The sequence below is a fragment of the Pagrus major genome, chromosome 22, assembly GCF_040436345.1.
Source record: "Pagrus major chromosome 22, Pma_NU_1.0".
NCBI lineage: Eukaryota > Metazoa > Chordata > Actinopteri > Spariformes > Sparidae > Pagrus > Pagrus major.
The window spans coordinates 5,609,151-5,635,530 of NC_133236.1; the positions used below are offsets into that span (position 1 = coordinate 5,609,151).

General features: G+C 41.7%; 1 long non-coding RNA gene and 5 other non-coding genes across 6 annotated transcripts; 5 read left to right on the plus strand and 1 right to left on the minus strand.

Moving 5' to 3' along the window:
- Positions 1-11,711: 11,711 nt before the first annotated feature.
- LOC141017682 (uncharacterized) lies at positions 11,712-12,287 on the minus strand. Its single transcript, XR_012180671.1, has 3 exons — positions 12,148-12,287; positions 11,885-12,023; positions 11,712-11,801 (listed from the first exon to the last, which is right to left on the minus strand). It is a non-coding gene; the product is annotated as an uncharacterized lncRNA (long non-coding RNA).
- A 9,910-nt stretch (positions 12,288-22,197) lies between these two features.
- Positions 22,198-22,270, plus strand: trnav-aac (transfer RNA valine (anticodon AAC)). Its single transcript has one exon. It is a non-coding gene; the product is annotated as a tRNA-Val (tRNA).
- A 1,533-nt stretch (positions 22,271-23,803) lies between these two features.
- On the plus strand, positions 23,804-23,876 carry trnav-aac (transfer RNA valine (anticodon AAC)). The gene has a single exon. It is a non-coding gene; the product is annotated as a tRNA-Val (tRNA).
- A 303-nt stretch (positions 23,877-24,179) lies between these two features.
- trnav-cac (transfer RNA valine (anticodon CAC)) lies at positions 24,180-24,252 on the plus strand. Its single transcript has one exon. It is a non-coding gene; the product is annotated as a tRNA-Val (tRNA).
- Positions 24,253-25,367: 1,115 nt separating this feature from the next.
- On the plus strand, positions 25,368-25,440 carry trnav-aac (transfer RNA valine (anticodon AAC)). Its single transcript has one exon. It is a non-coding gene; the product is annotated as a tRNA-Val (tRNA).
- Positions 25,441-25,743: 303 nt separating this feature from the next.
- trnav-cac (transfer RNA valine (anticodon CAC)) lies at positions 25,744-25,816 on the plus strand. Its single transcript has one exon. It is a non-coding gene; the product is annotated as a tRNA-Val (tRNA).
- Positions 25,817-26,380: the final 564 nt, after the last annotated feature.

The window sequence follows — 26,380 nt, forward strand, 5'->3', positions numbered from 1 at the left end:
CCACCAAAGATGTCACTGTGACTGTGCGCCATCACTGGCTATGAGAACCTCAGTCTGCATCAAGACAGCCTCAATCCTAATTTTACTAAAAAATATAACATTTTACAGATTTTATTTCTGATTAACAAGCGGGACTCAATTGAAAACATGTTTGCCATCAAATTTACTGTACTTTAAACATTTCTGGAAACTTGCTTGGCAAAGCTTCCTTACACCATCTGTTAAAGCTGGGCAGGTTAGGGACAGGTTTTTTCTCCAAGCATGCCAGAACTATGATTTTTTAATATGTCATATCCACTCCCAAACAGTGCATCTTCGTCTGGACCCTCTAGCACATAGCATCACTGCATGCGAAGCGTGGCACGTCCCATGAGTAATGAATTGGAAGAAAGAATGTCAGCAATGTTCCCATTTTGACAGAAAGGCCAGAGAGGCCCTCGGAGGCAGGTTTGAGGGGTCCCCAACCTGCCAGTAAGCCGTTACCTTTTTCAACCAAAATCCGACACCACCGTGAGGCCCTACCTATTATGATGGCATTTCAAATGCAGGATGACACGCTCAACAGCAAAAGAATAGGTAGCTAGACAGAAAAATAAATAAAAATGGCGAAGCAGAAATAGGCAATGTACTGTAAGTATACAGAGCAATAGAATTAAGAAAAGCTATTAAAATATTGACTCTTTGTGTGGAGATACTAGTGCCTGTATGTTGTCTTCATTGTCAAGTAGAATGTATTAAATACACAGTGCCAGGGTTCTTGGGAGCCAGTGGGAGCTGAGCTCCCATAAGGGAGCTCCCATGAAGGCAGTAAATTAATACATCAGTGGGGGTCATTAATACATTACCGACAACCATTATTTTAACTAAAAATAATTAGTTTTTCAGTGGTATTTGTATTTTATATATTAATGATATAAATAGGTTGAAAAAAACATGTTTTCCAGAGGAACTTCTGTATGTCACTAGTCATGGCAATAACCCAGACTCCCTTTTAAATAGTGTGATTTTAAGAGTTGTTGCATGAGGAGAAACTTATCAAACTTTGTGAAACGGCAACAACAAATTCTAAATAAGCATTATATACATTACATTAGGATGTTTCTTGCCCTGTAAAAAGTGTCGTTGTTTTGGCATCGCTGTAAAAGCCTGTCTGTTTTACTGAGAGAAGCGTGGAAAAAGAAGAAAATACAAGTGGGTGAAAGACTAATCTACTTCGACCATGACTATGCGTCTGAGATTGTAAAGAAGCGCAAGGAATATAACGTGGTCAAAAAAGCCCTAAAAGAAAAAGGTATCCGCTTCCAGACACCGTACACAAGCATGCGAATTCACTGGGCCACGGGAGTCCGCACATACAACACCGCACAGGAGGCACAGAGAGAGCTGAAGAAGCGCGGCTTCCCCGTGGAAGAACCGGAGTCAACAGAAGGAGAGAGCCTCGCGGAGACACGGCTTTTGGAGCGGTTGGGATGGCAGCAGGAAGCTGGGCGCCAGGAGAAGGGGCACGCTGCAGCCCGGAGAGCGAGGGCAAAACTCCAGGAGTTCCAGAGAGGACGCACCGAGGAAATATGAACGTGGATTTAAACTGCATTACCTGGTATGGAAACTTTAAACTCGAGACTCTGATGTGAGTTGTTTTTTTTGTTTTCTTTCTCTAAGCTCTACACAGAGCATAAAACGCCTGGGAGAGGCGACTTCCCCCTTTTTTCTTTGAAAAAGTTGGACCAGTAGGATGGCTGAGTTGTTTTTTGACTCATTACCCACCCTTAACATTGGGCCCTCTCGGAGTGAGAGGCTGTTCCCTCGACCCACCAACGGGGTCACAGTTGAAGGGCATCAAGATCTCCCCTCATTTTTGGAGGTCTGTTCAAGTTCATGTTTGTGTTTTCTAATTGCAGTTCATGTTAAGAGTTTGTTTTGTGGGGACACTGGCTTGCTTGTTTTGAAGAGTATACATGATAAGGTCACATAGTCTGAAATGTGCTTCCTTAAATGTGAATGGCCTGAGCAACCCTGTAAAGAGAAGTAAGGTACTTGCTAAAATGAAAAAGGATAAGGCGCAAATCATATTTCTTCAAGAGACTCATATGTCCAAAACTGAACATGAGAAGTTAAAAAGGTTTGGGTATTTAAACTCCTTTTTTAGTTCATGCGAAAACAGCCGGAAACGAGGTGTGGCTACTCTGATTTCCAACAATCTCAATTTTGAATTCATTATGGAAAAAAGTGATACACAGGGTAGATATATACTTATTAAAGGAAGGATTGATAATATCCTTGTCACATTTGCTAACATATACGCCCCCCCAGAGAGCGATAGAAAATTCTTTAAGTCTCTGTTTCACATATTAACATCTGAAAGTGAAGGAGTATTAGTCTGTGCAGGTGACTGGAACACGGTCCTGAACCACTCTATAGACACAACAAGTATAAAAAGACATAAATGTCTGAAGTCAAGAGATCTCAACTTGCTAATTCGAGAGACAGGTATGTTTGATGTCTGGAGGAACCTGCATGCATCTGAAAAAGACTATACCCACTACTCAGCTACTCACCGGGTCCACTCCCGAATAGATTTCTTCTTGATGAACGTTACAGATAGACACAGGGTGAGGGAATGTTCCATAGGAACAGCGGATATATCAGACCACAATGTAATTAATTTAACTATACATCTGGACGACAGACAGAAGTGTACACTGTGGAGACTAAATATCAGTGTTTTAAACAAGGAAACTGTTGTTAAGGAGATTGAAAGAGAAATTAACGAATCTATAAAGGATAACATGACTGGTCAAGTGGACCCGACTATTTTATGGGACACAGTTAAGGCAATAATGAGAGGGAAACTCATTTCAAGAACAGCATATCTAAAAAAGTCGATGAGGTCAAAATATGATGAACTAGAGGAAAAGTTGAGAAAATTAGAGAAGCAACAACCAAAAGATGAGGACAAAGGGTTAAAAAACCAGATTAAAGAATTAAAAGTTCAAATAAATAACATTCTGAATGATGAATTGGAAAAACAAATTGAGATTCACTAAGCAAAGCTTTTACGAGTCAGGCCCAAAAGCAACTAAAATTCTAGCAAAACGCCTTAGAGCTCAACAAATGAAACATACGGTACATAAAATTAGAGATCCTATAACTAATGGAATAACTTATGAACCAGATGAAATCCATACAATTTTCAAAGATTACTATGAAACTCTATATTCGCAGCCCAAAACTGTAGATGAAGAAAATATTAAACAATACTTGTCATCATTAGACCTCCCCTCCATAGGAAAACTTCAAAATGATAAATTAATTGCTCCCATTACAAAAAAAGAATTGGACATGGCTATCAGTAAACTGAAAGCAAATAAATGCCCTGGAAGTGATGGCTTCCCGAATGAATGGTATAAGATCTTTAAAGAGGACCTCTCTCTTATTATGTTAGATTCATTTAATTGGACTCTAAAAAAAGCTGTGACACCTCCATCATGGAAAGAGGCAGTGATATCAGTCATTCCAAAAGAAGGGAAGAATAAAGAAAATTGTGAATCATACCGTCCAATCTCTATTTTGAATGTAGATTACAAGTTGTTTACCTCTATTATCTCTAAAAGAATTGAGCATCTCCTGCCCGACTTAATTAGTGAGGATCAGACGGGGTTTATAAAAGGACGCCAAACTCAAGACAACATCAGACGAACTTTACACATCATAGAACAGATTAATGAAAAACATCTAAGTGCAGTACTGGCCAGTTTAGACGCAGAAAAGGCCTTTGATAGGGTCTGCTGGCCCTTTCTGTATTGCGTGCTAGAGAGGCTGGGCTTTAATGGTCAATTTGTCGGGTGCATACAGGCTCTTTACAGGGACCCAACTGCTAGAATAAAAATCAATGGCCACCTGACAGGCAGTTTTAAGCTATACAGAGGTACCCGCCAGGGCTGCTGTCTTAGCCCCGCACTCTTTGCGATATTTATAGAGCCCCTAGCACAGAGTATAAGACAAAATAAAGAGTTGAGAGGAATCAACATAGCAAATGAGGACCATGTAATAGGACTCTTTGCGGATGACATTATTATCTATCTTCAAAATCCTAACTCAACACTCCCTAAACTCATGGGGACTCTGGATGAGTATGGTCAAAAGTCTGGTTATAAATTGAACATAGCTAAGACACAAATTCTCTCTTTTAATTACACACCAAGTAAAGATATTAGGCTGAAATATAAAGTGAAGTGGGAAGCAACATCAATAAAATACTTGGGTGTGTTAATTAGTCAGAAACTTGATAATATATACGAAATAAACTACAAAATAATAAATGACAAGATACAAGAAGACATTAAAAAAATGGTCCACACTAGGGTTAGACTTTAGTTCAAGGATCGAGGCAGTGAAAATGAACCTGTTGCCAAGGTTACTGTACCTCTTTTTATCTTTACCTGTCAGAATCCCAGACTCACAGTTTTTAATGTGGGACAAACAGTTATCAAGGTTTATCTGGGCTGGAGCAAGACCAAGGGTAAGATTTAAAACACTTCAAATTGACAAAGAACATGGCGGCCTTGCAGTACCAAACCTAAAGGAATACTATTATGCTGCCCAGATGAGATATTTTGTCTATTGGTGCTCTCCCGAGTACCAAGCTAGGTGGAAGCACATTGAACTGAACTTGGTTGATTCTCCACCGCAAACCAGATTAGGTGGAAAACAACACACAGACCACAAGGGAGGAAATCTAATCTTGGAGAATGCTTTTAAAAATTGGTATGAGATAGTTAAAAAGTATAAACTAGAAGGAGACAGTAAACTTTTAATTTGGCCTTCACAAACATCTCTGTTTAGTCCCGCTGTAACTGACATCACATTTGCAAGGTGGAGAGATAAGGGGATTACAGCGATGTGTACACTCCTAGAGGGAAAAACTTTCAAAACTTTTGAAAAACTCAAAAGAGAATTTGGTTTAGAAAATGGTGACCTGTTTAGATATTTACAGCTAAGACATTTCTATGAGACAGTAATCAAAAGAGGAGTTTCTACAGAAGAAAACAAAGTGATTGAAGTATTCACTAATGCATATAAATGTACGCCTGTTAAGATTGTTTCTAAGCTATATAGAGGTCTACAGACACAAAATGGAAGGAACTCACTATATGTGAAATCTAAATGGGAACGAGAATTGAACATTAAACTGTCTGACACTGATTGGCATTCTATGTGCAGAACTCAACAAACCTCCACCAGCTCTAAAAGATGGAGGGAGTTTGGATGGAAAAATTTAATTCGCTTTTTCATCACACCACACATCAAAAATAAACAAATAGGTGAACAGCAGCAATGTTGGAGGAAATGTGGGCAGTTGAGTGCCGATCACACACATGTTTTTTGGTCTTGTGTAAAACTGCAGGGGTTCTGGGACAGAGTGGTTCAGATTCTGGAAAAGATTTTTTCTTACAGGATACCCAGAGACCCCCGAACTCTGTATCTGGGTTTGTCTCCAGAAGATACTATTCAAAAGAAGGACCTGTATCTTTTCAAAATATTGATCTTGGCATGTAAGAAGGCCATAACAAGAAACTGGTTGAAAAGTGACCCTCCAAGTCCAGGGCAGTGGCTGGATATTGTTGAGGAGATTTACTTGATGGAAAGACTGACTTACTGTCTCAGAATGAAAGCAGGGACCTTGGACCAAAGGTGGCAGAAATGGTTTGTGTATACGAAAAAAGAAGAACCTAATATGCAGCAGATGTAATGGACAGCGATGAAAGCTGCAACCAGAGGGGTGTGCCCCACATCCACTTGTTACTTTTTTACTTTACTCTGTTTTTTTTGTTTTTTTTTTTTGTTTTTTTTTTGTTTGTTTGTTTTTTTTTTCTTTTTCTTTTTCTTCATCTTCTATCATTTTGGTGAATTGCATTGTTGTGCAATGACTCTTGTTTATGTAAAACAAAAAAGCAAAATAAATAAAGAGTTTAAAAAAAAAAAAAAAAAGCCTGTCTGTTTTACATGTCTAATATGCATCTTACTTCCCAGCAGCTGTTTGATCACACTGTTTCAACTTATTTCACCATTTACACCAAATTTATTAAAGAATATTACATATTGATGATAAACGTGAAATTTTACAAATCCAGATAACAGTAAGTAATATTGGCTACTGCTTTGGACAACAAAGTCAGTGGAGAAAGTCAACAGACTCCCTTGAAAAAAAACGCTCAATTTTTGCGTCAGGAAAAACTGTATACACTTTGTAAAATGCTGTATACAACATATTGTTCAAGATTTGGACCTACTTGTTCATTCCTCAAACATTATACATTAACATATTTTTTTTCTTTGTATATAAAAGTATCCCTTTGTTCCAGTGATGGAAGGTGTATATTTGCATAGAGAGCGGGGAAGTTAGATCCAGTCACAAGTGGTCCCTCAAGGCGCATGTCGAGGAGAATTTAATGCCAGCTGTGAATTGGCGGGCTTGAAGCTGTCCACTTATGATTGGGTCACTCAGGACAGATGGTATCACCAAATGCTGACAACCGCTCTCTCTCTCTCTCTCTCTCTCTCTCTCTCTCTCTCTCTCTCTCTCTCTCTCTCAGAATGCACTTGCTCGGCTATTAGCCTATTTGTCGACCTCCACCCGAAAATTGTTTAGGGTTAGGGATAGTTATTATAGAGACCCCACAAAGCTCAGATTAAACTCAAACCCTGCACAATGCTATACAGTGATCTTATTGTTTTCATGTGTTTTGTGCTCTGACTAAATTGTTCAGTGCAAGCATGAAGAGAGATAAAGTTTCATCAAAACTTTCTCCTACCCTGGTGAGTTTGCATCCTCAATCACCAATTACAAACCTCAAGCCCACCAAGTCGTTAACAACTTGCGCCAATGACCAGGATTAGTTCTACTGCTGTTCTACTGTGCTGTCCTTCCCTTCCTGGCCAACAGGACCTCAAGTGGTAGCCGAACATGAGCTGAACATTAGCAAAAATGCGTCACTGTCCTTCAGCATAAACGCTTCCCAGTAAGTCTCAGCATATTCTCTGTAACCACTGAAACTGCCCAAGCAGCCCGCTCATAAGGGAAACACATACACTATTCAGTCCTCATTAGTAGAGTGGACAGTATCTCTGCCTGTCACATGGAAAACCGGGCTTTGCTTCCCCAACGGGAAGAGTTTTGTTTTCTACCAGCTACTGATGATTGACCAAAACTGTAAAACAGCAGCATGAGATATGTCCTTGTGCCCAAATGATTAGCTTCCCTGTTAACAAGGAGAACCAGGACTTGACTAACGTGTTCCCAGTGCTACACATTGTGGGGTTGTCTGATGGTTTGGCCGAGCACAGTTTGATATTCACACTCACCACTAATACGCAAACAAGGGCATTTCCACCCAGTTTTGAACCGGGGACCTTTCCCACAGGGGCCAAAAATACTGAGTCTTAATTTCCTTAACTTTTCCCATTCATTCTCTATGGTAGTTCTTATCACTACAGATGTAATATATTTTTGGCCACAAGGAATATTTTGGTGGCACTGTTTCACCCTTTTTGATGATAAAAGAGAGGAGACACCGCTTTGACTTGAGAGAGGTAGCGGCGGTAGCAGCATCAAGAGCAGCATACAGTATTACGCTACAATACACGTTATTCTTCTATAGCATTTTTCCCAGTTTTGTCGTTGAATTTATCAAACGTAAGTTTCTTCTTTCTTTCTTTTATTAAATTAATCTTTCTCAGAAAGAGCTAATGCTGAGGTTATGTTGTTATTTATGCAATGACAAGTTGTTTGTTGCTTGCTTAGGTAACGTTAGCTAGTAGGTACATTAGGGTTGACTCGCTGGAAACATAACAGCAAATATTACTAACGTTACTTTGCACATCTTGAAGAGCTGTCAGTCAAGTTTTCAATTGCCTTTGTCACACTAAATCAAAATTTTATTTGTTTTTGTGCTGTCATTATCCAACGTTCATTCATTCATTCAGTCATTTTGCTAAAGCCGTGTGTATAGAGTGTACATTTTGAATGGGTAAATACTACAGCATATAACAATGTAACATATGCCTATTTTAATGCATTCATGTAAAAAGAGTTTAATCGTTATAGCAAACAATATTTGTTAATAAAAGGTGTTATACTAAGACATTTTGATATATCTGTCTGTCTGTCTGTCTGTCGGTCTGGCTGGCTTTCTTAACATGAATAACAGTGAGTACATTTTGAATTATTACTGTATAATAACCATTGTGTGTGGTTGTGCACAGGAAATACGAAGAGGACAACTAACTTCTTCCCAGGAAGGATGAGGGTGTCCTTCAGGAAGGGTCCATCAGGCCACCTGCGGCAGGACCCCTCAGATGAGGCCATGAAGATAAAAAAAAACAACCTGTGCTTCAAGACAGCCCCCCAAGGGCCAAGGACACCCAAAAGCAGATCTGGGAGAGCAAGGCTGATGGTTATGCTGCTTTCTTCTTTTTTTTAAAATTTTCTTTTTAGTCACAGGTATCAGTACATCTTCGGGTACAATGACACAAACGTATACATAGGTACCAGGGAAAAATAATAAAAATAGAATATTGAAAAAAATAAAATAAAATTTATACAAGTTGTTTACAAGTTATATATATGGTACCCCTTCCAATTCCACAATAGAAAAGAAAAAAAAAACTCCAGAGTATCTTGTACCCAATATGTGGTTTCTCATCCTTATCTTGTTTGAATCACAGTGCTTTCAATTCCAATGAATGAACAAAGAAACATATCTATATACATCCAGAGAGGAAGAAACAAATAAAAGTGACTTGTAGCAGTTTGACTTCATATCATTACATGTTACAGTTAGGTACTCAGACACTTAACAGGGATATAATAACTGATAAATCACTAGACATTTGTGGATATTCATTCAATTCATTATCTTAACAAAATCTGGTCTTAGAGGTTTGACATATTGCACCCATTTTTCCCAGTTTTGTGTGATGATGTCCATCTTTTGGTTCACAGAAAAAGTAACTCTTTCCATCTTATAAATCTCTATTGTTATGTAGGTCCAATTCTTTATAGTTGGTCCTGCCTGCATCAACCATCTTTTGGTCAAGCTTTTTTCCCCGCCGCCAGCAATACACCCATCAAATATCTATCTATACCTTTTACTTCTGGGGGGATATATCCTAAGTACATAGTTGTGAAATCAAATGCTATACCAGTGTTAAAGATGGTTTGTATTGCCTTATGTATTTCTTTCCAGTAATTCTGTATATTCTGGCATCCCCAGAATATATGATAATGGGACACAGTCTGGCAACCACAGTTTCTCCAGCACTGCGAGTTACCCTTGTCATAGTGTGCCTTCAAAGATGGGGTAATAACAAATCGTAATTTGTTTTTCCAGCGGAATTCTTTCCATGCATGAGATTTTGTATTCTACCACTGAAACATGCAGATATCTTTCCATTCTTCATTCGTTACTGTCAAATGTCCTTCCTTCTCCCATTTGTCCTTTATATATTTTGTTGAGTGTGCGTTAAAGTTATATAGACTCCTACAGAATTGAGAGATAATCCCTCTTTTAATGTCTGAGTTATATGCATTTATGAAAAGTTGGACAAGGGGTTTGCTGGTCTCTCTGATATTTTCCCTTTTAATCGTTTGGTTGTAATAATTTCTTAACTGGAGATATCTATAAAAATCTTGTTTTTCTAGTGAAAAATTCTCTCTTAAAGTTTGAAAACACATCATTTCATTTTCCTGTATAATGCCACATAAAGATGTTATACGTTTTTTGATCCAATTCCTAAGTCTAGCTTATTTGGTATAAAGTCCAAATCATACGCACACCAACTTGAGACTTTTATGTCCTCCTCCAATTTATGTTCTTTTATTACTCCTCTCCATACCCTTAGGACAGATTTCACCCACGGATTTTCTATTCTATCTATGTATCTCTGTAAGTTTCTATCTGATAGCACAGCCTGTATATGAACATCAGATAGCATTTTACATTCAATGTCTTTCCATTGTGCCTCATAGGAGGCCATTGCTCCCTGGTGATTTGTTAGCTTAAACCTCTTTATTGCCTCATTTAATTCTTTCTCAGTTATTTCTGCATTTAGGTCTTTATTGTCATCTTCAGTCATATTTGGTAAATTCAAGGTCTCCAAAAAAGAGTAAATCTGGTCTTTGTCCTCATCGGGTGTTTTAGAGTATAAGTGCTTATAAAATGATTCAAAGACAGCTTGGATCTTATCTTGTTGGTTTTCCAAGGTATTTTTTTGGAAATCCTGTATTTTATATATTGTACTGTCTGCTTGTTGTTTTTTCAATTTCCATGCCAGTAATTTTGTGAATTTAGAGCCATTTTCATAATATTTTTGTCCGGTAAATAGCATCTTTTTTCAGTTTCTCGTGTATATATTATATTAATTTCATTCCTAATTTTCTGCATTTGTTGTAATATCTTTGGGTCTTGACCTTGTGCATCACAACCCTCCAGCAGCTTCAACTGGTTTTGCAAATCATGTAATTTCCTTTGATTTCAGCTTTTTCTTGAGTGATGCCACCGCAATGATTTTGCCCCTAAAGACAGCCTTTGCTGTGTCCCATATCATGGGCAGTGAAGTCTCTCCATTATTGTTTTCTTTTATGTACATTTGATTTTCATTACTCATTTCCTTTTTAAATCTACCAAAAGTAATGAAATAAACAATGTTATGTCTGTTCATATGTCTGTTCAAAAGTAACTTTATTGGTGGGGGCGCTGTTGAGCTGGCGATGGAGTAAGACATGTTTTGTTTGAGTTCCCGTCGAACTTCTTTTTTATCTTAAGTTAAAAAGCACGCTGCACATTAAAACATCAACCAATCTGCTCTGAAAATATTTCCGAAGATGGGTGAAAGTCTACATTTGAGTGAATGGCGACGAAATTCACTGGATCAGCGAACACTAGGCCCAACACCGCCTCGAGCCACACTGCTACTGCCACCTCGGCAGAAAGGTCTTCACCACGGTCAGCTAAACCAAAGATGGACACTGAGTCCCTGAAATCGGAGATTCTTCTCTCGCTGAAAACTGAAACTGAAATAAAATCAGAAATGAAAAGCGCACTTGCCGAAGACTTAGACTTCCTTAAAAGTGAGTCGCAGGCAGTAAAAGCAGAAGTAAAAAACAACACGGCAGTGATTCATTCTGAGATCGACCAAATGAAAACCACAATCCAAGACATGGAGACCGGAATGTCAACATGGTCAGACGAGGTGGTGACTTTGCAGACCACGGTGAATACCCTGAAGACGGAGGTGGCAGAGCTCCGAGACAAATGCGAGGACATGGAAGGAAGAGCGCGGTGGTGTAACATCAGAATACTGGGGGTGCCTGAGACAACTGGATCGAGCTCCACGACATTGGTCTCGAAGCTGCTGCGAGAAGTACTACAGCTGGATAAAGATGTGCTCATTGACTGCTCACACAGAAGTCTGGCTCCAAGAAAACCCGGTGGGAAACCACGAGCGATAGTAGCCAAACTCCACCATTTCCAAGACTGTGTCGAGGTACTGAGCCGGCCAAAATGGGGAATTAATGTAAAATTACTTGACCAAGAACCCCTTCTCTCTCCCTCTTTTCTGTGACAGTGCTGATCACCTTTGCTTGGTCCCTCCATACTAATTCTGATTAAGTCCTCAACAGTGTCCACATGAAGTGACCCCCTGACATCTGACTTAATCCTCTTCTGGGAAGAGAATCCTCTCTCGCACACAGCAGAAGACACTGGGAGTGCAAGCATCATGTGTACAAGATGTAGGATGTTCTACAAAGAATAGAATAATAGTTTAGGTTTCAGTCAATCAAAAAGTCATATGCCAATTAAATTAATGAGAATATCATATTTACTTTGTAGTCGGAGCAGAACGGCATTTTGGTCAACATCATCCCCCACAGGGCATGGTATGACTTGTCCATGTAGTTGGTAACAATGAAAATTTTCATCGACTGATACTCCTCTCTTGCCAGCTTGGTATCACAGCCATTTCTGAAAATAGTGAAAGGAAAAACTTATCAAACTAAGTTTCTGTAGGATCAAGGTAAGTGTTTGAAATGCTGTTCTGTGTTATAATGTTTATATGTTGTCATGATCATTGATAAGAGCTACTAACCTTGTTAGGATGGGGGAGAAGTGGTCCAGCAGGAAGTCCAGCTCCTCTGCACCATAATCTGTCAGGAGATGTCTTTGTTCAGGCCAGGAATCGTGATTGAATATTTTGAATGACCTCACTGCCCTCGTTGTTGCTAATGAGGACCCTTCATCTATCAAAAAATACAAAGAGAAAGAGAGATTAAATGAAAAGAAAGATAGATGTGTCATAATGATATAAAAATTGTACTGTGTTTTCACTTGCCAAGTAGACTGCTGAACCTCTGCTTCAGGTGCAGCACAGTGCACTCTACTGTTGCTTTTACTGCTCGTTGCAGCTGAGGTGTGCTTTCCATTGAGAGTCCATCTGCTCCCAGACCAGAGACTTCTCCTTTGATGGTGACCCCCTGCGTTAACACAAGATTCAACATTAAGAGAAATATTAAAAATAAATGAATAAATAAATCAAATCTAAATCTAAATCTAAAATAATATAATATAATAACTGCTCACCTGATATTTGTACAAAGGGTGAGCCTCACCATCACTCTCTTGTTGTCTTCTCTGGGCCTGAAGGTCTGCCAGTAATTCTGCTAGCCTACCACCTGGCTTGCATCTCACTGACATGGCCTCAACAGTTGCAATAAGATTCTGAATCCCATTCACAGCCTGTAAAATATTTTCCATTGACATATGAAAAACTATATATGATGAGATCTATTTGTAATGTGTACTCTGATTTAACGAGGTTGGACAATATTCTTATTAACATCTCAACATTACCTGAGGCAAAATGACATCATTTCTTTGGAGAAGAAGGCTGAATTTGCTAATGGCCTCAAACAAGTCAGCCAAGAAGTGAAAGAAACCCACAAAGGCCCCATCTTCCATCATCTTCTTGACCTGCAAGACATAAGTAATCAATATCAGTAACTTGTATATATCTATCACAAATATGAAATCATTTTGAAAATATATACAGACCTTCCTTGCTCTCCCAGCAATGTCAGTATTGGTTGATGATGCAGTCAAATGTTCCATGTGGAAGTAAACTGCTGTGAACTGGCCAGGATTCTGCAGGTTTCTGTCCTTTCCTCCAGGTCTCAGTAGGGTTTGCAGGGCACGGTTTACATGTGCAAGCCAGCGTGTCCCACTGACACTACCTGGTACATTGACATGCACACCCAGCTCCTCTCCAAGTGCTCGCAGTTCTCTCATAGACTTGCTGCTGTAGTGGTAGGTTTTCCAAACCATGTTGAGGAGACTGTAGACATGATCCACCATGGGAATTTTCCTTTGCACTGACAGCATTGCCAGCTCCAGCCTACAATTAAAATTAATTCGACTTAAATTTAAACATACATAATTGCTTAATAGCCTATCTTTAGCCTGATGTTTCACCTGACCTACCTATGTGGCATGCAATGAAATGGGACAATAAAAGCCCCTGCCTCAGCTTGGAGAAGGGCTATTACACCTCCTTTATGCCCAAGATTGACAGCTGCGCCGTCAGCTCCCATGGCAACTGTCTTGTCTAACCACCCTGTTTCTGTCCCTAGTTTCTTGAAGGCCTCTTTGGTGGCATCATATACACCTTAAAATGAAATCACATATTGTGCACAATTATTTATGTGTTAGTCCTACCACCAGCCTAACAACTTAATCATTATGGTGCCTGTTTGCCTTCATGAACTGCAAAACATTCACAACAGAGAAATCTTCAGAAGTTACTGTATTGAATTTAAACATAATTTGAGAGAAAACATACCTTGAGCATGTGCATGTTGCACTTCGATGTGGCCAATCAAAACATTTGTTGGTTTCCCTTGTTGCAGGATCCTGGCATATATGATTTCACACTCTTTTGTTGATGTATCTGTGTCCCCATCAATCATGATTGACAGATAAGGAGCGTCCTTAATCTTCTCGTACGTCTTCCGTTTCAGTGTATCTGCAATGATGCCAACAAACTGTGCGCATGCTGTGTCGTTATTGTATGTTGCGTTTAGTTTTACACCATTTTTCCTTTGTAGATCAAGTTGGCCTTTAAATTTCGTAAAAAGGCAGTTCTTCTTTGGCAATGAAATATGCCGTGTTAAACTTCAATAGCAATTCGGCCTCCTCGGCGCACTGGTTAGCAGCCTCTTGTCTTCTAAATGCGACTGGGAGTGGAGCTGCACTTTCATTGCACAGGTCGCGGCACATTTTATGTTTCTGACTGGCGTTGTGTTTGATCAGCGTGTCGTGTTTTAATTGTGTAGTGCCAGTCTTATCAGCAAATTTCGTGTTCCCCGCATGTTGTGGGTGTCGACAGCAGAATTTGCAGTTCATTGAATTCGTCTCCCTGAAATACCTCAGCCAGGTGAACTCGCGCAGCCACTCATCGTGAAAGCTGAATTTCCTGCCTTTTTTCGCCACGACCGTTTCCTCACAATTTGAGTCGGACTCATTCTCGGGATTTGTCTTCTCTAGATCATTAGGTTTAGGAAGAAAGTACGAACTGATAGTCCGCTTCGCCATTGTCCATTGTTTACAGGAGACACCGCTATGTGAAATCTGTGGATTCGCGCGATAACCCCCAAGACCCGCCTCTTTTCACACATTAGCCTATCACAGTGGTCATTCGCCCCCCCCCCCATCACACACATTGGCCAGCCTTCTTCTTCTTCTTCTGTTTTCGTCTCCTTTCTTCTTCTTCTGGAGTTAATGTCGGTTGGCAAACCAGTCATTCAGGCATTACCGCTAACTATAGTGGGCTGAAGTGTAGAACAAGTTTGTCAGCAACAAAAATATTTAATAACAAAAAAAAAAAACCCAGAAAATTTACTGGTGCGCATGCGCGAGTAGATGAAAAATTTACTCGCATTGTGTCTAATTTTAGGCGCAAAATGCGACCATTTGGTCGCAGTCTGGAGCCCTGAAATGGCCTGTCCAGTAGTTTTTCTTTCTTTCTCTTACTTGAATACATAGCAGACGTTATAATGCTACAATAACAATGCGCTGAATTGGTTTTCATGAAGCATTCGATGGGAGCTTGACCGGTTGGCTCTATAGAGTTCCCCAACACAAACACATATGTGTGGATTCGTTCTTGAGGGGTACCATGTTCACCTTGTTTTTCTAAGGACTACGTGGGGTGGGTGAGGTGGGGTGGGTGAGTTGGGGTGGTCGGGGTGGGGGGGAGTGGGGACTATACCAGACTTGTTCATTTCTTGGGTTTATTTTTTCTATGTCTTTCTTCCTTTCTGTTTATTCAGCCAGATGTAAATTTCAAGTGCATGGCATCTCTTACTCAGTAGGTTATGACTGATCCTAATTCTACCAGAGGGCTGGATGGACTCTCAGTCAACTTTGTGAGTTGGAACGTGAAGTCACCTCACCATCCAGTTAAGCGTAAAAAGGTATTTACACACTTAAAACAACTTAAAACCGATATTGCATCAGGAGACGCACTTGCGCACGACAGACTTGTTCTGAAAAAAGAGAGGATGGTCAGGACAAGTTTATCACTCTAATTTCCACTCAAGGACTAGGGGGGCAGCCATACTAATTGATAAAAATATACCATTTACAATGACTAATGTTGATTCTGATCCTGTAGGGCGCTACATTTTTGTGATGGGGCATCACTTTTTTCAACTTCCTGGCCAATATTTATGCACCAAACTGGGACAATCCAGCATTCTTTTCAAACTTTTTTTCTCGCTTACCAAACATGACATCACACCATCTTATCCTTGGTTGGCGGTGATATAAATTGCATACTTTCCCCTGCCTTAGATCGCAGTTCCTCCAAAAAGACTTCTCTTTCTAAATCAGCACGCACTATCCAGCCTTTTCTTAAAACATATGGTGAAGCGGATGTGTGGCAGTTTCGTAATCCCACTTCTAGAGCATACTCCTTTACTCCCCAGTTCATAAGAGTTATTCTCTTATAGATACCTTTTTCCTGGATAAAAGACTTCTTTCCTCTGTAATCAAGTGTGATTATGAAGCCATAGTCATTTCAGATCATGGTCCCTTAACCACGAAAATCTGCATACCTACCACACAGTATGGCTACCGCCCTTGGAGATCAATCATTATACACATCAGAACTTTCAACAACATCCTCCGCGAAGGATTTTTTAAGACTCCTACATGTTCCATCCATAGACCCAAGCATAGCTGATACGTTGGAGAAGGACCTCTCAGCCCTGGAGATAATATCTGCAACCAGATCTATGCAAAGCAGCAAGTCCCCAGGGCCGGATGGCTATCCGACAGATTTTTTTTTTTTAATTCTCAGACTAACTTGCCCCTTTACTACTGTCAGTGTTTGAAGAATCACTTTCACTTAAGACCTTACATCTGACCATGCGCCCAAGCAGTTATCTCTGTAATTCTCAAAAAAGGGAAAAACCCTCTGGAGTGCAATTCATTTAGCCCAATTTCTTTCCTTAACACTGATGCAAAAATCCTTGCCCAAGTTCTGGCACGCTGACTGGAGGGTGTTCTTCCTTCCATTATATCACCTGACCAAACAGGTTTTTATCAAGAATCGTTACTCTTTTTTCAATATCAGACGCCTTTTTAACATCCTTTATAGCCCCTCTCCACCTGGCGTGCCAGAGGTAGTCCTCTCACTTGATGCTGAAAAGGCGTTCGACCGGGCGGGGGGCTATCTTTTCAGCACACTGGAGAGGTTTGGATTTGGCCATAAGTTCATATTATGGATCAGACTTTTATATACATCTCCAATGGCTGCTGTTCATACTAACAATAATCTAAACCCCTTTTGTCGAGCTTAAACGTGGCACAAGACAGGGATGTCCCATGTCACCGTTCCTTTTTGCGGTTGCAATGGAACCACTAGCTCTAGCTCTGAGGCAAAATGCTGATATCAAAGGAATTCAACGAGCAGGGGAGGAGCATAAAGATCTTTATGCTGCTAACTATCAGCCCCTGTTATCTAATTTAAATCAGGATATTGAACGATGGGATCCCCTGCCTCTCTCTTTGGGTGGAAGAATTAATACAGTAAAGATGAATATACTGCCTAAGTTTTTATATATATTTCAGTGCCTTCCAGTCTTTTTAACTAAATCTTTTTTTACCAAATTAAATAATCAGATATCAAGTTTCATTTGGAACAAAAAAACACCCCGGATAAAAAGAAGTGTACTTCAGAGACCTCGCTCAATGGGAGGGATGGCACTCCCTAATGTCTTGTATTACTATTGGGCGGTTAACATTAGAATATTGCTATATTGGATGGCTAATGATAATGATAACACTGACACTGAATGGCTAAATCTGGAGGGAGCATCTGTACTTTTCACTTCTTTAAAAGCCTTACTGTGTTCCAAGTTGCCATTTACACAGCCCATTTCTAACTTTACTTCTAACCCGGTTGTTTTACACTCAATCATGATCTGGAACCAGTTTAGAAGATCCTTCTCACTTACAGATCTATCTCAGGCTACACCAATTGCAAAAAATCATATGTTTGTCCCATGATTAATAGATGAGGTCTTTGATAGGTGGTCCAGAAGAGGTATGATCTCACTGTCTGATCTGTATATTGACAGCAATTTTGCCTCCTTTGAACAGTTGGTACAAAAATATCATATCCCAAATCACATTTTTATAGATACTTGCAGCTTCGGAATTTTGTATTCTCAAACTTAAAATGTTTTCCCTTATGTCCTCCAACTTGTCTGTTAGACTCAATGTTTGATTGTAAACTAGTTAGAAAACGAACTATTAGCACAATATACGAAATACTGTACTCTCATAACTTGATACCTCTAGACCTCCTCAAAAATAAATGGGAGACAGATTTAAATGAACCAATCACAGACGACACCTGGCACAATATAATACAGGGAATCTTCTCCTCTTCCATTTGTCTTGGACATGCTCTTATTCAGTTCAAAATTGTATACCGTCTGCACTGATCTAAAGTTAGACTTTCTAAGATCAAAGCTGACATAGACCCCACTTGTGATCGATGCGGACGGGATCCAGCCACTCTGTTACACATGTTCTGGACATGTCTGAAGCTTGGCACTTTCTGGCAGTCCATCTTTGAGACCTTTTCTAAGATTTTTGGGTGCTCACACCGTCTCCATTCATTGCACTTTTTGGTGTAGCCCAGATGGGCTCCCCTCTTGAGATGTGGGAAAGACCCAGCACCTCCAACATACAGTCATTGGATTAGGGAAACCATGTACCATATCAAGTTGGAGAAGATCAGATACACAATCAGGGGGTCTACTAGAAAATGTTATAATATTTGGCAGCCTTTCTTAATGTTTGTTGAAGATATGGAGGCCGATATTATAGTACTGTAAACCCCTGATGCTGCCCTCTGTCATTTTTTTTTTTCTTTTTCATGTCTGGCTATGTGAACTCTGTATTTTGAACTCTGTATTTTATGCTGTTAACACTGCAAGTCTGGTATTTGGGGAAAGGGGGGATGGGCTGGGGATGGGGGTGATTTACTGTCCTGTTTTTTGTTTTGTTGGACCTGTGACATCAGGATGGCAACTCCCCTCTTATGGTTAGATTTGTATGATGAGAAAAATATTTTTGTAAAACCCAACCTTCCTAATTTTTCATGTTCTTTATCATTTAGATGTGTTTCTTGTAGATATGCAATATTTACCTTTTCCTTTTTCATTTTGGAGAGTATCTTACTGCATTTTATTGTATTGAGTATACCATTGACATTGAAGGAAACTATCTTAAGCTGTTCCTGTGTCATCAGTTCTGTAAAGAGATTTGAGTTGCCCAAACCATCCTGCAACAAATATACTCTCTGGTAAAGAAGTAACAACAGTAAAAAGAACTAATATAACTATCAACATTCAACAAAGACTTAAATTGCCGAACTTTAGCTTCCAAAGTGAGGGTTTCTAAGAAGTGTCCCTTTAACTGGCCCTCCACAGCAGTTTAGTCCACTGATGACATATGTCCATCATAACAAAAACATAGTTTCTGTCTCCGAGTTATATTCACTTCTCTTAGTTTCAGGGGAAACGAAGGGACAATAGTACTTTTCATTGTCTCAAGAGGAAACAAGACATCAAACATCTTAGTGTACTTTGTTTAATATCGTATTTTTACGACCTTTTGCTTAGAATTGCATTTTGTTTAAAGTCATCAAAATCTTATCAGAGATTAGTGTGTTACCTTAAATATGGGCTTTTCATTTCATCTTTTCATTTCCCTTTTTTTAATTGGGGGGACTCTTCTGTAGACCTGGAGTGTCTCTCTGATGGCAACTCTCCTAGCTGCCCCTCTCCCTCGCTCTGAACTGCCGTCTGTCAGTGTGCCATGCTTGTTGATTCAGCCGCTCAGCTGGGTCCTCCGGTGGTGGTATAGCCTTGACCGGGAAGCCTCTGTCTTCCATGTCTTTAGTAACCTCACTGATCGTGTGGTAAAGTCAGGTCCCATCCTCGTAGAAGACACGAAGCCTGGCTGGGTAGGGGGTCTGAAATCAGATTTTTTTCTCCCTCAGCACTCGTTTCACTTCATTATATTCCTTTTGTTTACTCACCACACCGGGTAATCATGGTCGAAATAAAGCCTCTGGCCATTCAGCAGCATCTCCTTCTTTTCCCATGCTTTACGGAGGACTTCTTCTTTTGTTTTATACTGGTGGAATTTGACCATGATCGACCTGGGTCTACCTGTTGCTGTCAGCTTCGGAGCAAGCGCCCTGTTCACCCTTTCTACATGCAGATCGGAGGTCGGGGAGATATCCAGTTTGTCTCTGAGTAATTTCTCCACAAAAGCTGTCATCGAGCTTCCTTCTTCGTTTTCTGGCACATTGTACATTCTGATAGTCTCTCTTCTTGCTCTTCCCTCCAGGTCAACTAACTTATCATCGTGCTGAGTTTGAACTTTTAGCATCTTTTTCATCACTTGCTCCATTGTTTGTGGTCTTCTGTATGCGGTCTTCTGCTTCTTCGATTCTCTGGTTTGTCTTGTTGAGCTCATCCTTTATATTCTCCAACTGCCGGATGTTTTCTTTTCGGAAACTTGAATCTCTTGTAAAATCCTCTCCGTGTTTACCTTTGGTCTTTTGTTGCATTTCTGCTTTCCCCCATCTTTCCCATCAGCGTGGGGATCATTCTCACTCAATTCTGCATTATTTTTCTTGCTTTTTTCTCTCGTTTCCATAGCTATCCTGCTATCTGACCGTTTTTAATGCTGCGTGGGGGTTTATTCTTTGATTAGCAAGATATTTTAAATTTCTGTCAGAGGAGACCACTTTCTAGGCTGCCATCTCTGCTGTACCCGGAACCAGAAGCCCAGTTATGCTGCTTTCATCCTCAGAGTCAAGTGCATCCCAAACAGCAAGATGTTCAACCTGCAGCAGTACATCTGGAAGCAGCAGACTGCTGAGTCCTGTGCACCACCATCTGCAGCCTCCACTACATCAGCTGTCTCCACGCCACCATCCATCGCTATAGGTTAGTAGAAAAATATGCAAATGCTGATTTTATGTGAACATGTAATTTACCTCATGCATAATTAATGTTATTGTTAAATCTCTCAGTGATGGAGAAGGACAATCCAAATTATACACTGAACTAAGAAGGTGGATTCTAGATTAATAAGTAGAGAAACCTGTCCAAATAATGATAAAATTATAATAAGTTACCTGTGCTTTCAGGGCCACCAGCAGCAGTACCCAGAGCCAGAACGGTGCCCCCACCAACAGGTTTCTTCATCAGTGTGGACGGAGGATTCGGTTTTCACCAGAATTCACCTGCCATTACTATTTTCTGTCAACTAATTTGTTATTTTGGCCGTGTTCTGGCCTGCTCTGATGTGTGTGTTCTTTTGCTCTCCGACTAACCTAAGGAATTAACATGTCGACGATGATGGTAAGTTGTTTTTACATGCTTTCTATTTGCTGTCATAAATGGTCTGGGCTACTCCGCATTCATTGCCAGATTGTTTTGTCTCTACTACGTGGTAGATCAGACCTTCAATCTCTTTGAGAATTTTTCCATGTTTGTGTTTTTGCCTCCCTACCAACCTAATCCTGTCCTTCTTGACTTCTCCAGTGTGGCCATCTACCTTGAGCTTCAGCCTTCACAAGCCACCAGCCACCAGCCTCCAGTCTAGGCACCTCGGCCACCCTTGCCCCCCACCAGCAAACCACCTGTCCAGCACTCATCCGAGCTTGACCTCATGTAACTCCTCTACTCACGGAGCCTCCCTGCACTCAGCTCCTGCCAGCGCTTCACCTGCACTATTCCTATACTGTTTCTGCTTCAAAAGACTTTTAGCTCCATGCTGCTTAATCAAAAGTCCGTCAATGGCAGCTCTCATTGGTGCTGTCCACCGGCTGTGGTCCAGGACTTGAACAATGCCTCCTGTCTTACTGGGTCCAGTGCGATGAGAGGAGGATACAGGCAGCGGTGCTACCCCTGAAGGCATAAAAAAAAAAAAAAATCAAGCAAATGTTTATTATGTTGTTTTTTGACAAATTTCAGAAGACTCATATTATGATACTGCAGTAGTATGTTTGGCACAGTTCTGTTGAACACAGTGATCATTAAAACCAAATTTTACTTTTGCAGTTGCAACAAAAATTCTTTGTGTAGCATATGTGACTAGTTAAATAAAAGGCAATAAAACATTTAAAGTTCAATTTGTTGAATTTCTCATGTGTTTTTTATAGGATTTATATTTTACATTCACTAGTTCAGTAATTTTTGTTTATTGACAATATATTAATATAACCATCATGATGAGGTGGACCATGCCGCGGGAAGGGTGGCCCTGCACTGCGCAGGGGATGGCGTGATATGCACCATCCATTGCAGTGTAACAACGATCCAAAGTATTCTCCTCTGTGGTCGGGCATTTGAGAAACTGTCCGTATATGGGGAGTTCATGGATTCCATTGGCTTTTTTTGGAAACGTTTGCAATTAGAACCATTGATGGTTATGAAATGTCCACGAAACCTATCCTTAACATTTAAAAATGTTTTCTGGCATTGGCAACGTTTGCGATTCGGTATTGAGGTGCTTTCCGCTGTACGTGTGCACATGCACCCTGCTTAGCGCCGTTTCCGTAGTGTAGTGGTCATCACGTTCGCCTAACACGCGAAAGGTCCCCGGTTCGAAACCGGGCGGAAACAGCTTTCGCTCTTCACACTTGCACTGAACTGTTTAGTCAAATTATCAGTAAAACAGACCAAATGAAATTGGACAAAACACACGCACAAAAAGAAAACAACGCTGCTACCGTATACCACTGCGTACTTAATACGTTCTACTTGACAGGGAAGACAACATACAGGCACTAGCGTCCCCACTCAAAGAGTCAATGTTTCCATAGATTTTCCTACTTCCATTGCTTTTGAACTTACAGTACTGAAGTCTTCAGGCTCTTTTATCGCCGCTGAATGTTTCGTCCCGCAAGCCTTGCGATTCAGTGAGGAGGTGCATGAACGCGTGCACCTGCAGGGACAGGACCCCTGCGATTTTCCGTAGTGTAGTGGTTATCACGTTCGCCTCACACGCGAAAGGTCCCCGGTTCGAAACCGGGCGGAAACACACTTGTTTGCTTATTATTGGTGAGTGTGAAAATCAAACTGTTGTCAGCCAAACCATCAGACAACCCCACAATGTGTAGCACTGGGAACACGTTAGTAGAGTCCTGGTTCTTCTCGTCATCAGGGAAGCTAATCATTTGGGCACAAGGACATGCCGTTTTGCAGTTTTGGTCAATCAATCATCAGTAGCTGGTAGAAAACAAAGCTCTCCCCGTCGGGGAAATGAACCCCGGTCTTCCGCGTGACAGGCGGAGATACTGTCCACTATACTAACGAGGACCGACTCGTCCACGGTTTTGCATTGTGAGCGGGCTGCATGGGCCGTTTCAGCGGTTACCGAGAATACGCCGAGACTTACTGGGAAGCGTTTCCGCTGAAGGACAGTGACGCATTTTTGCTAATGTTCAGCTGATGATCGGCTACCAATTGAGGTCCTGTTGGCCAGGAAGCGAAAGGACAGCACAGCAGAACAGCAGTAGAACTCATCCTGGTCATTGGCCTGGCGCAAGTCGTCAACGGCTTGGTGGGCTTGAGGTTTGTAGTTGGTGATCTGTCTGAAGGAAGCAGGCTCGTTAGTGCGGAGCTGCTGTTGAAGACTCTCAGAGTACAGTCGTTTACACCTCTCCAGAAGAAAGCAGCGTCGTTAGTGCGCCGCTGCTGTTGAAGACTCCCAAAGTACAGTCGTTTCACCGCCCTTCTAGGCAGGCACGAAGATCCTCCACAGCCTCACTGTTCCACTTCTTTGGTATCCTCAGCACAAGCCTAGAGAGCTCCAATTTCGGCTCGCATGCAGCGATGAGGTGGACCATGCCGCGGGAAGGGTGGCCCTGCACTGCGCAGGGGATGGCGTGATATGCACCATCCATTGCAGTGTAACAACGATCCAAAGTATTCTCCTCTGTGGTCGGGCATTTGAGAAACTGTCCGTATATGGGGAGTTCATGGATTCCATTGGCTTTTTTTGGAAACGTTTGCAATTAGAACCATTGATGGTTATGAAATGTCCACGAAACCTATCCTTAACATTTAAAAATGTTTTCTGGCATTGGCAACGTTTGCGATTCGGTATTGAGGTGCTTTCCGCTGTACGTGTGCACATGCACCCTGCTTAGCGCCGTTTCCGTAGTGTAGTGGTCATCACGTTCGCCTAACACGCGAAAGGTCCCCGGTTCGAAACCGGGCGGAAACAGCTTTCGCTCTTCACGCTTGCACTGAACTGTTTAGTCAAATTATCAGTAAAACAGACCAAATGAAATTGGACAAAACACACGCACAAAAAGAAAACAACGCTGCTACCGTATACCACTGCGTACTTAATACGTTCTACTTGACAGGGAAGACAACATACAGGCACTAGCGTCCCCACTCAAAGAGTCAATGTTTCCATAGATTTTCCTACTTCCATTGCTTTTGAACTTACAGTACTGAAGTCTTCAGGCTCTTTTGAGGAGGTGCATGAACACGTGCACCTGCAGGGAGAGGACCCCTGCGAGTTTCCGTAGTGTAGTGGTTATCACGTTCGCCTCACACGCGAAAGGTCCCCGGTTCGAAACCGGGCGGAAACACACTTGTTTGCTTATTATTGGTGAGTGTGAAAATCAAACTGTTGTCAGCCAAACCATCAGACAACCCCACAATGTGTAGCACTGGGAACACGTTAGTAGAGTCCTGGTTCTTCTCGTCATCAGGGAAGCTAATCATTTGGGCACAAGGACATGCCGTTTTGCAGTTTTGGTCAATCAATCATCAGTAGCTGGTAGAAAACAAAGCTCTCCCCGTCGGGGAAATGAACCCCGGTCTTCCGCGTGACAGGCGGAGATACTGTCCACTATACTAACGAGGACCGACTCGTCCACGGTTTTGCATTGTGAGCGGGCTGCATGGGCCGTTTCAGCGGTTACCGAGAATACGCCGAGACTTACTGGGAAGCGTTTCCGCTGAAGGACAGTGACGCATTTTTGCTAATGTTCAGCTGATGATCGGCTACCAATTGAGGTCCTGTTGGCCAGGAAGCGAAAGGACAGCACAGCAGAACAGCAGTAGAACTCATCCTGGTCATTGGCCTGGCGCAAGTCGTCAACGGCTTGGTGGGCTTGAGGTTTGTAGTTGGTGATCTGTCTGAAGGAAGCAGGCTCGTTAGTGCGGAGCTGCTGTTGAAGACTCTCAGAGTACAGTCGTTTACACCTCTCCAGAAGAAAGCAGCGTCGTTAGTGCGCCGCTGCTGTTGAAGACTCCCAAAGTACAGTCGTTTCACCGCCCTTCTAGGCAGGCACGAAGATCCTCCACAGCCTCACTGTTCCACTTCTTTGGTATCCTCAGCACAAGCCTAGAGAGCTCCAATTTCGGCTCGCATGCAGCGATGAGGTGGACCATGCCGCGGGAAGGGTGGCCCTGCACTGCGCAGGGGATGGCGTGATATGCACCATCCATTGCAGTGTAACAACGATCCAAAGTATTCTCCTCTGTGGTCGGGCATTTGAGAAACTGTCCGTATATGGGGAGTTCATGGATTCCATTGGCTTTTTTTGGAAACGTTTGCAATTAGAACCATTGATGGTTATGAAATGTCCACGAAACCTATCCTTAACATTTAAAAATGTTTTCTGGCATTGGCAACGTTTGCGATTCGGTATTGAGGTGCTTTCCGCTGTACGTGTGCACATGCACCCTGCTTAGCGCCGTTTCCGTAGTGTAGTGGTCATCACGTTCGCCTAACACGCGAAAGGTCCCCGGTTCGAAACCGGGCGGAAACAGCTTTCGCTCTTCACGCTTGCACTGAACTGTTTAGTCAAATTATCAGTAAAACAGACCAAATGAAATTGGACAAAACACACGCACAAAAAGAAAACAACGCTGCTACCGTATACCACTGCGTACTTAATACGTTCTACTTGACAGGGAAGACAACATACAGGCACTAGCGTCCCCACTCAAAGAGTCAATGTTTCCATAGATTTTCCTACTTCCATTGCTTTTGAACTTACAGTACTGAAGTCTTCAGGCTCTTTTGAGGAGGTGCATGAACACGTGCACCTGCAGGGAGAGGACCCCTGCGAGTTTCCGTAGTGTAGTGGTTATCACGTTCGCCTCACACGCGAAAGGTCCCCGGTTCGAAACCGGGCGGAAACACACTTGTTTGCTTATTATTGGTGAGTGTGAAAATCAAACTGTTGTCAGCCAAACCATCAGACAACCCCACAATGTGTAGCACTGGGAACACGTTAGTAGAGTCCTGGTTCTTCTCGTCATCAGGGAAGCTAATCATTTGGGCACAAGGACATGCCGTTTTGCAGTTTTGGTCAATCAATCATCAGTAGCTGGTAGAAAACAAAGCTCTCCCCGTCGGGGAAATGAACCCCGGTCTTCCGCGTGACAGGCGGAGATACTGTCCACTATACTAACGAGGACCGACTCCTCCACGGTTTTGCATTGTGAGCGGGCTGCATGGGCCGTTTCAGCGGTTACCGAGAATACGCCGAGACTTACTGGGAAGCGTTTCCGCTGAAGGACAGTGACGCATTTTTGCTAATGTTCAGCTGATGATCGGCTACCAATTGAGGTCCTGTTGGCCAGGAAGCGAAAGGACAGCACAGCAGAACAGCAGTAGAACTCATCCTGGTCATTGGCCTGGCGCAAGTCGTCAACGGCTTGGTGGGCTTGAGGTTTGTAGTTGGTGATCTGTCTGAAGGAAGC